This window comes from Mus musculus, chromosome 18 (assembly GCF_000001635.26).
Source record: "Mus musculus strain C57BL/6J chromosome 18, GRCm38.p6 C57BL/6J".
Lineage (NCBI taxonomy): Eukaryota > Metazoa > Chordata > Mammalia > Rodentia > Muridae > Mus > Mus musculus.
The window spans coordinates 51,857,374-51,866,170 of NC_000084.6; the positions used below are offsets into that span (position 1 = coordinate 51,857,374).

Sequence of the window (8,797 nt, forward strand, 5' to 3'; positions counted from 1 at the left end):
GCCATGGTGCTAGAGGAGCTGAGAATTCTACATCTTGTTCTGAAGGCGAACAGGAGAAGATTGGCTTCCAGGCAGCTAGCATGAGAATCTCAAAGACCACACCCACAGTAACATACTTTCTCCAAGAAGGCCATGCCTGCTCCATCAAAGCCACACCTCCTAATAGTGCAACTCCCAGGGCCAGGTATATTCAAACTACCACATTCAACACCCTGGCCCCCACAGGATTGCTCAAATATGTGAGTCTATGATGCCATACCTAGACATAGTGTAATACAAAATATATTTAGTCCAACTTCTAAATACCCATAGCCTTTAACAGTCTCTACACTGTGCAAAGTTTCTTCTGAGATTCACACAGTCTCTAAACTGTAATTCCTTAAGAAATCAAAATCAAAAAGCAGATGAAATACCTCCAACATCATGTAGGATAAATATTACTATACCAAAATGTCATGATGAGAAAATACTGGATCAAAGCAAACAGCTGGGCAATTTCCAAACTCAATGTCTTTATGTGTCTTTATGTCCAATGTCGAAGTGCTAGTCAGATCTCCAACTCCTATTATTTTGGTTGACTGCTGATTACAGACCTGGCATTCAGCAGCAACAAACTTTTTTTCTCCTGTGCTGATTCTACTTCCTGTCAGCAGCTGTTCTTGACAGGTGTCTCATTTGTCTAGCATCTTTAATATCTTGGGGTCTCCAAGCCAAATTCAACTTTACAGCTTCCTGTTCCAATGTCTAGGATCCACACATGCTCTTCAGAGCTCTTCCAAAGGGCTTGTGTCACTACTCCAAAGGGCTTGTGTCACTTCTTCAGCTCCGGCCTCTATAGCAAACTGATTGACTCGACTCTACTGCTGCTGCTGTTCTTGGTGGCCATCTCATGGTACTGGCATCTTCAATATGTTGGGGGTCATTCACAGAAAATAGGCTTCACCAAAAGCCTCTCATATGCTCTCTTCTTGGTGCCAAGCCTCAACTTCTTTACATGACCCCTTCAGTGGCGGGTCATCAACTGCATCCAAGGCTCCACCTTCACCAGTGACTTTTCCTGGACTCTCACAGTACCGAGATTCTCAGTTGTTCTCTCTAACCTCTTTATACCTTCAAAATCAAACCACCTGGATGATTCTTATACATTTCTAAGTCTTGCTGCAGCATGAGCCTTGACTCTCGATGGAACACAGCTTCTTTGTACTCTCAGAAAATAATTCCCAACAGATTTAACTTCACTGATGCTGGTCTGTTCTTAATCACATTACTAATTTCTTAGCTCCAGCTTACCTGCATCAATTCTCCAATTAGCCTCTTCTATTCTTGATTTTAAGGCCAGATCTGTATTGCTGAAGCTGCCAAGTTCTGCTACTTGCTGGGACTGCAACATGGGTCCTTGTTCTGTTACATTATCACCAGCTTTCTGTTTTCTATCTCCTTAAACTACCTAAGTTTGGCTGTCTTCAAAATTGTTCTCTAGATTGACCTTGAACTTAGAGATATGCATGGCTCTGCTGCCTGAATGATGGGATCAAAGGTGTGTACCACCATGGCTGAACTTAGGCTTTTCTTCACCTAGAATTTGTTCTGTCCCAGGCTAGTCTTGAGCTCAAATATCCCCTTGCCCTTGTATTCTGGAATTAATGTTGTGTATCACCATGCTTTGGCAAAAGCATCTCATGACCACTATTCCTCAAGATCCAGATCAAAAGCCCATGTCTTCAAGCCTCGATATCTGGATCACAACTGTACCTTCCATTTCCAGAATGTAGTTAATTTCAGATTAAAAGTCCAAATTAAAAAAAAAAACAAGGTAATAATGCTTAACATGATATAACTATTCTTGTTTCAACAGCAAACACATAAAGAAGAAGCTTAGTTGGGTGCTATCTTGCCCCGAAGTCACCAGTCTCTTAATCTGTTTATCTCCTTGAACATAGGATTCAGCTCTATTCTATTTCCTGGTGCCCCTTTATTCTTTGAACCATACATTTTATACTTTTCCTTATGAAGATGGCTACCCTTGATCAAAATGCTCTTCATGAGACTACACCAGAGGACAAAATCTCTGCTGGGCGTTTTTGAGACTTCATTTTGTCAATACAATTAATATAAATCTCTTTACCTTAACCTCAGATAGACTCTTCAGACAAGGGCAAAAAGAAGCCACATTCCTCACAAAAATAGTCTTTATGCAACATACTGAAATTCTTCTTCACTGAAATCTCTTGGGCCAAGTCTACAAAATTCAAATGATTCTCAGCACCAATGTCTTCCTTATCCCTACTAGAATGGCCTGCTAAGCCCCCATGTAAAGCATTCTGCTGCTTTCCCAATCCCCCAAATCCACATCCCTCTAAACAAAAGCCTGGTCAGGCCTATTATATCAATACCTGAGTTCTTGGTACCAACTTCTGTTTTAGTTAGGATTTCCATTGGTGTGAAGCGACACCATGACCAAGGCAACTCTTATAAAGGAAAACTGTGGGAAGCCACATGTGCCATTGCTGAGTGGCACTGACTACTGCTGGCCACCATGCATAAGATTGGACAAACAACCAATGTGTACATATGCAGTAAAGTTTTTTGCAAAGACACTGCCTGGCCCAGGCATGATAATGAGGTTCTGTAAGGTACTGAGAGTATAACCAATCAGATGTGAGACATGCAAATGATAATGAGGCTCTATGAGGTACTGAGAGAGAGTAGCCAATCAGATGAGGAACATGCAAATGAGGCTTAGTGCATAACCAATCCGGGTATGGGACACGCCTCTCCTAGGCCTATAAAAGCAGCACCAGTTCTGGGCTCGAAGTCTTTTTGCCTCTGCAATCAAGCTCTCCCAATAAACGTGTGCAGAAGGATCCTGTTGCAGCATCGTTCTTGCTGGTCGAGTTCGGTGCGCGCAAGAGAAAACATTTACTTGGGGCTGGCTCACATGTTCAAAGGGTTAATCTATTATTGTTGGGAACAAAATAAGGGGGGGGGCTGGGGAGGCTCTGGGGAGAAATGGAAGGAAAAATATGCCACGTCCAGCTAGAGTTCCTGTACTCTGGGCAGGCAGAAGCAGGGAGACTGCCAGGTGCTTTTCCACTCGGCCCCGGGGTGAGCATGCCTGACCCATGCGTCAGGGGGTGGAGAAAGGGATAGCCCCCAACTGGGACCACCACCCCCAGCTACCTTGCTAAAGCCCCAGGGTTGCAGGAGAGAGGGAATAGAGGAAGAAGTTTCCAACACTGACCAGAGTGCACAGGGGGTCTTGAAGGAGCAGAAACTCTCTATGGTTTAAGAGCTTTATTATAGATATGCAGGGGAAAGAGAGAAGGTAGAGAGGGGGGGAGGCAAGAGAGAAAGAGAGAGAAGAGGAGAGGAGAGGAGAGGAGAGGAGAGGAGAGGAGAGGAGAGGAGAGGAGAGGAGAGGAGAGGAGAAAAGAGGAGAGGAGAGGAGAAAAGAGGAGAGGAGAGGAGAGGAGAGGAGAGGAGAGGAGAGGAGAGGAGAGGAGAGGAGAGGAGAAAAGAGGAGAGGAGAGGAGAAAAGAGGAGAGGAGAGGAGAGGAGAGGAGAGGAGAGGAGAGGAGAGGAGAGGAGAGGAGAGGAGAGGAGAGGAGAGGAGAGGAGAGGAGAGGAGAGGAGAGGAGAGGAGAAGAGAGGAGAGGAGAGGAGAGGAGAGGAGAGGAGAGGAGAGGAGAGGAGAGGAGAGGAGAGGAGAGGAGAGGAGAGGAGAGGAGAAAAGAGGAGAGGAGAGGAGAAAAGAGGAGAGGAGAGAGAAGTGAGAGGTAAAGGAACAAATGAGTAAGAGAAAGAGTGAGAGAGCATGTTGGGGGGCTAAGCACCCCCCTTTTATGGTCTTCACTGTTGCTAGGTAACTGGGGAGGAGTTTAGCCTGAAGGTCAGAAGCCTGGGCCATTGCTTATGTGACTACCGACCATGCTTCTCTTGTGGGGGCTGTGGGAGGTGGTACCTTAGGCAGGGGCTAGAGTTCCAGGAGCATGAGGGAAAGCCTACTGTGTCATGTGAATTAAGACCATCGGGGTTCAGACCTCAGCTCAACTGGATACCAGCCTGCAATTCACCACATATTATCACCATGGTTGGAAAAATATCAGCACCCAGATAGGCATGATACAGAAGGAGCTGAGAGTTCTACATCTTGTTCTGAAGACAAACAGAAGACTGCATTCCAGGCAGCTAAGAGGAAGGTCTCTATGACCATTCCCACAGCAACACACGTCTTCCAACAACACCACACCTATTCCAACAAAGTCATTTCTCCTAACTGTGACATTCCTTGGGCCAAGCATATTCAAAGGATCACACCTGTCATATCTAGAAGACACAGTCTTGCAGCAGATTTCCTGGTCTTCTGAACCTTAAATCATTCTACCACTTCTTCCTCAATGTTCTGAGATTTGTATGCAGGAGTTATATTGCACATGTATCTAATGTGGCTTGACACCCCACTATAGGTAGATACTACATTTTGGCCAATGTGATTTTCTAAAATGGCCTCCATTTATTACAGAATATAGCTTCTTTGATGAGGGATGAGAGCAGTACTTATTTGTGAGTGTAATTCATAGACTAAATTTATGAGTTATACTTGTTTAGGAAAGTGGCAATTATTCGTGATCCTTTAATATCTGTGACATCACTAGCCATAGCTGGTTTTCTAGGTTTTTAAAATTAATCTTTATTTTCTTCCTCCTGAGCAGGTTTTAAGACTGATTAGATAGACATTGGTTACCTGCAGGATATAAGTACCACTATCACATCTATATGGATATCGTGCCTTAATAGTAATTGTTGTAGTTCATAGATATCACAACAATGTGATTACTTTATGCCTTGGAAGTTTGTATAATATCTGTGGTATAATAACTAAAGGTCATCTTAGAAAATAAGTAGTCTTGGTTTTGTTTGTTTTTAACACAGGGTTTGTTAGAAATGTTTATTTGACTAAAACAAAACTGTTCAGTATTTACTGAAATTCTTCTACATATGCTTGCATTAAATGATGTTTACATGGAATGTTAGCTTTTTACTTCAAAGAAAATAATCTAATTTACAGGAATTAATAATCAGCATGACCTCAGGGGATGGACAATAGATTCCTTTATCAGTTAAGAATCTCAAAACATGACATCCAAGTAAATTATGGAAGTCTCTTTGCAGCATTGACAGAGAAAGATTAGCATAATGCAGAAATAATGGTGTAATTCCTGTATTGTATGCTAATTCAATTTAAAATATTAATATGAATGTAGGTATATTAAATTCTGGCAAACATGGCCTCCATATTTAAAACTATGTTATTTTTGTTGTACTTAATAATTGAAATTATAATTTCCATCATTCTATATCTAAGCAAAAAAAACAAGTTTTAGATCATGTTAATTTGTTCTTTGGTAGAGTTTTTATGATTATACTGTAAAATGATACTGAATCGTTTGTATAAAAATTATCTGCTTTGTGCTCTAATATTTGTCATATAAATAAAATAACGTTGTCAAAAATGACTTTGTTTGTTTATTTCTAAACAACTCATAAAACCTGTTTCTTCATATATATTTTTAATATGTAAGAAGATGGGAGAAGGTGATAGGGAATTTGTGAATGGAAAACTAGGAAAGGAGATAATATTTGAAATGTAAGTAAAATAACCAATAAAAAAGAAAAAAAGAAGATAAGTCACAGACCATAGGAAAACAACTCTACAGAATACACATTTTACTCAAAGAATGCCATTAAACAAAATAAAGTGAAACAAAATTTGATTTTACAATAGAAAATACACTTAAACAGATATTTATCTAAATAACTTGCAAATATCTATGGTGACTACTTGGAAAAAAAAAAAAAAACAAAAAACAAAAACAAAAAAAAAGGTCATCAGAAAAATGCAACTGGAAACCAAAAGGGCAAGGTTGCTATAAATAATAGTAGACCTCTACATGCTCTCTGGGCTGTGGACACGGGAAGCCTTCCACACTGCAGGGTGGAATACACACTAATATGGAAAACAACATTGGTAACATTAAAACAATAGGGCTACCACATGTCTCATCCACTAATCCTACTATGTGTATTTATCCATGGAAAATAGGATCATCATGACTAAGAGGCACCAAGCCCACAAAGTAATGTCTTAATGAAACTTCAGCATTTCAAGGAGCCAGAGAAATACCCAGGGAGCTGAAGGGCACTGAAGCCCCATAGAAGGAACGTCAATATGAACTAACCAGTACCCTCAGAGCTCCTTGGAACTACACCACCAGTCAAAGAAAACAAATGATGGAACTTGTGGCTCTAGTTATATTTGAGGCAGAGGATGGCCTAGTCAGTCACCAATGGGAGGAGAGGCCCTTGGTCCTGTGAAGGCTCTACGCCCCAATATAGGGGAATGCCAGGACCAGGAATGGGAAAAAGTAGGTTGGGGAGCAGGGGGGAGGGTATAGGGGATTTTTGGAGGGGAAACTAGGGAAGGGGATATAACATTTGAAATGTAAAACCAAAAAAAAAAAAAGAAAGAAAGAAAGAAAGAAAGAAAGAAAGAAAGAAAGAAAGAAAGAAAGAAAGAAAGAAAGAAAAAGAAAAAAAGAAAAGAAAAAGAAAGAAAAAAAGAAAGGATATATCTAATAAAAAATTACAAAAAATATTTTGGACTAATATATTTAATATATCAGATGTTTAACAACTAGACAGCAGGAAGCAAGGTAAAAATATCTATCCTAATGTGTCATGTGAAGACTGATATACATAGAGAGAGATATTCTATGGTTTTATATCCATACTAATTGCCAGCTGGCAATCCCACCCACAATGGAAGAGTGCTCCTCTTTCTCCACATCCTAGCCAGCATCTGCTGTCACCTGAGTGTTTGAACTTAGTCATTCTGACTGGCATAAGGTGGAATCTCAGGGTTATTTTGATTTGCATTTCCATGATGACTAAGGATGTTGAACATTTCTTTAAGTGCTTCTAGGCCATTTGAGATTCTTCTCTTGTACTGTCTGTTTTCTATGCCAATACCATGTGGTTTTTATTACCATTGCTCTGTAGTACACCCTGAAATAAGGGATGGTGATACCTTTAAATGTTATTTTGTTATACAGGGCTGTTTTAGATAAACTGAGCTATTTGTTATTCCATATGAAATTTAGCATTATTCTTTTATGGTCTGTAAAGAATAGTTTTGGAATTTTGATAGCGATTACACTGAATTTGTACATTGCTTTTGGTAAGATGGCCAGTTTTACTATGTTAATTCTACCCATCTGTAAGCATTGGAGATTGTTTTATTTTCTGTTATCTTCTTTGATCTCTTTCTACAGAGATGTGAAGTTTTTGTCAAACAAGTCTTTCACTTGTTTTGTTAGAGTTACTCCAAGTTATTTTATATTATTCATGCCTATTATGAAGGCTGTTTTCCCTCTATTTCTTTCTCAGTCCATTTGGTATTTGCATATAGGATGGATGCTGCCTTTTCAAAGTTAATCTTGTATATAACCACTTTACTAAAGTGTCTATCAGCTATAGGAGTTTCTCAGTACAAATTATGCAGTTGCATATGTACACTATCACATCATCAGCAAATAATGACAATTTGAATTCTTCCTTTCTGATTTATATCCCCTTGATCTCCTTCACGTGTCTTGTTGCTCAAGCCTGAACTTCAATTATTATATGAAGAGAGTAGCAAGATTTGTCTTTTCCCCGAATTTTTTGAGAATTGTTTGAATTTCTCTCCATTTTATATGATGTTGACTATAACTGTGCTATAAATTGCCTTTATTATTCTTTTTTTTTTAAGAAAGGCGATTTTATTAAAAAGAAAAACAACAAAAGGGAGATGGAACCAGAGCATAGGTTAGTCCAACCACAGAGCACAGGTTAGTCCATCCGGGCCTTCAGCGTCCTGGTGGTGATCTTGTCTTTCTCAATGACGTGGACGATGACGCCCATGCCCGACATGGCATCCCGGTCCACCGCGTTCAGCATGGCCTGAGAAATGGTTTCAAACAGGTGTTCTGGATCCATGTGGGGCTCCCAGAGAGACTCACACATCCCATACATTTGTTCGGAGCAGGTACCACTGACTACAAAGTCATCAGTCACCATGGGACAGCCAATGAGGTCCAGAGAGCAAATGAAGAGCTTGAAGGTCTTCGGGTCCAGGCCAGCAATGACAGGCTCTGTGTAGTAGGGACCGAACCGCTTCTCATACAGGAGGTTGGCCACCATGCTCATGAGGGTGAAAGGCTTGATGTGCCGACCTTCTTTCAGCATATACAGGTTCAGTCGGAACTTGAGACGCTGGGCAACTGTCTGGATGTCAGTAGCCAGGCCGGCCAAGCCTATGTAGAGCCTGTCACCCATGGCAAAGATCTTCTGGAAGTCCGTGGTCACCATTTGGGCCTGGATCCCGAAACACCTGTCTGCAGCGATGGCCACACAGTTCTTTCCCTTCATGGCCATGACGGCCCCTCCGTTATAGGGCATAATAGACATGATTGCGCTGGAGTGGAAGCCCGATCCCCACCTGCCTCTATTATTCTTAGGTTTGCCCATTGCATCCCTAATCTAAGACCTTTATCATAAAAGGATGTTGAGTTCTGTCAAAAGATTTTTCAGCATTTAATGAAATGATCTTGTTTATTTTCTTCAGTTTGTTTATATGGTAGATTATATTGAGTGATTGCTGTATGCTGAACCATTTCTGTATTTCTCAGATGAAGCCTACTGGAACATGGTGGATGGTCTTTTGATGTGTCCTTGGATTCAATTTATTTGTCTTTTA

General features: G+C 40.7%; 1 pseudogene; it reads right to left on the reverse strand.

Annotated features, from left to right (window-relative positions):
* Gm4950 (predicted pseudogene 4950) lies at positions 7,808–8,545 on the reverse strand (annotated as a pseudogene).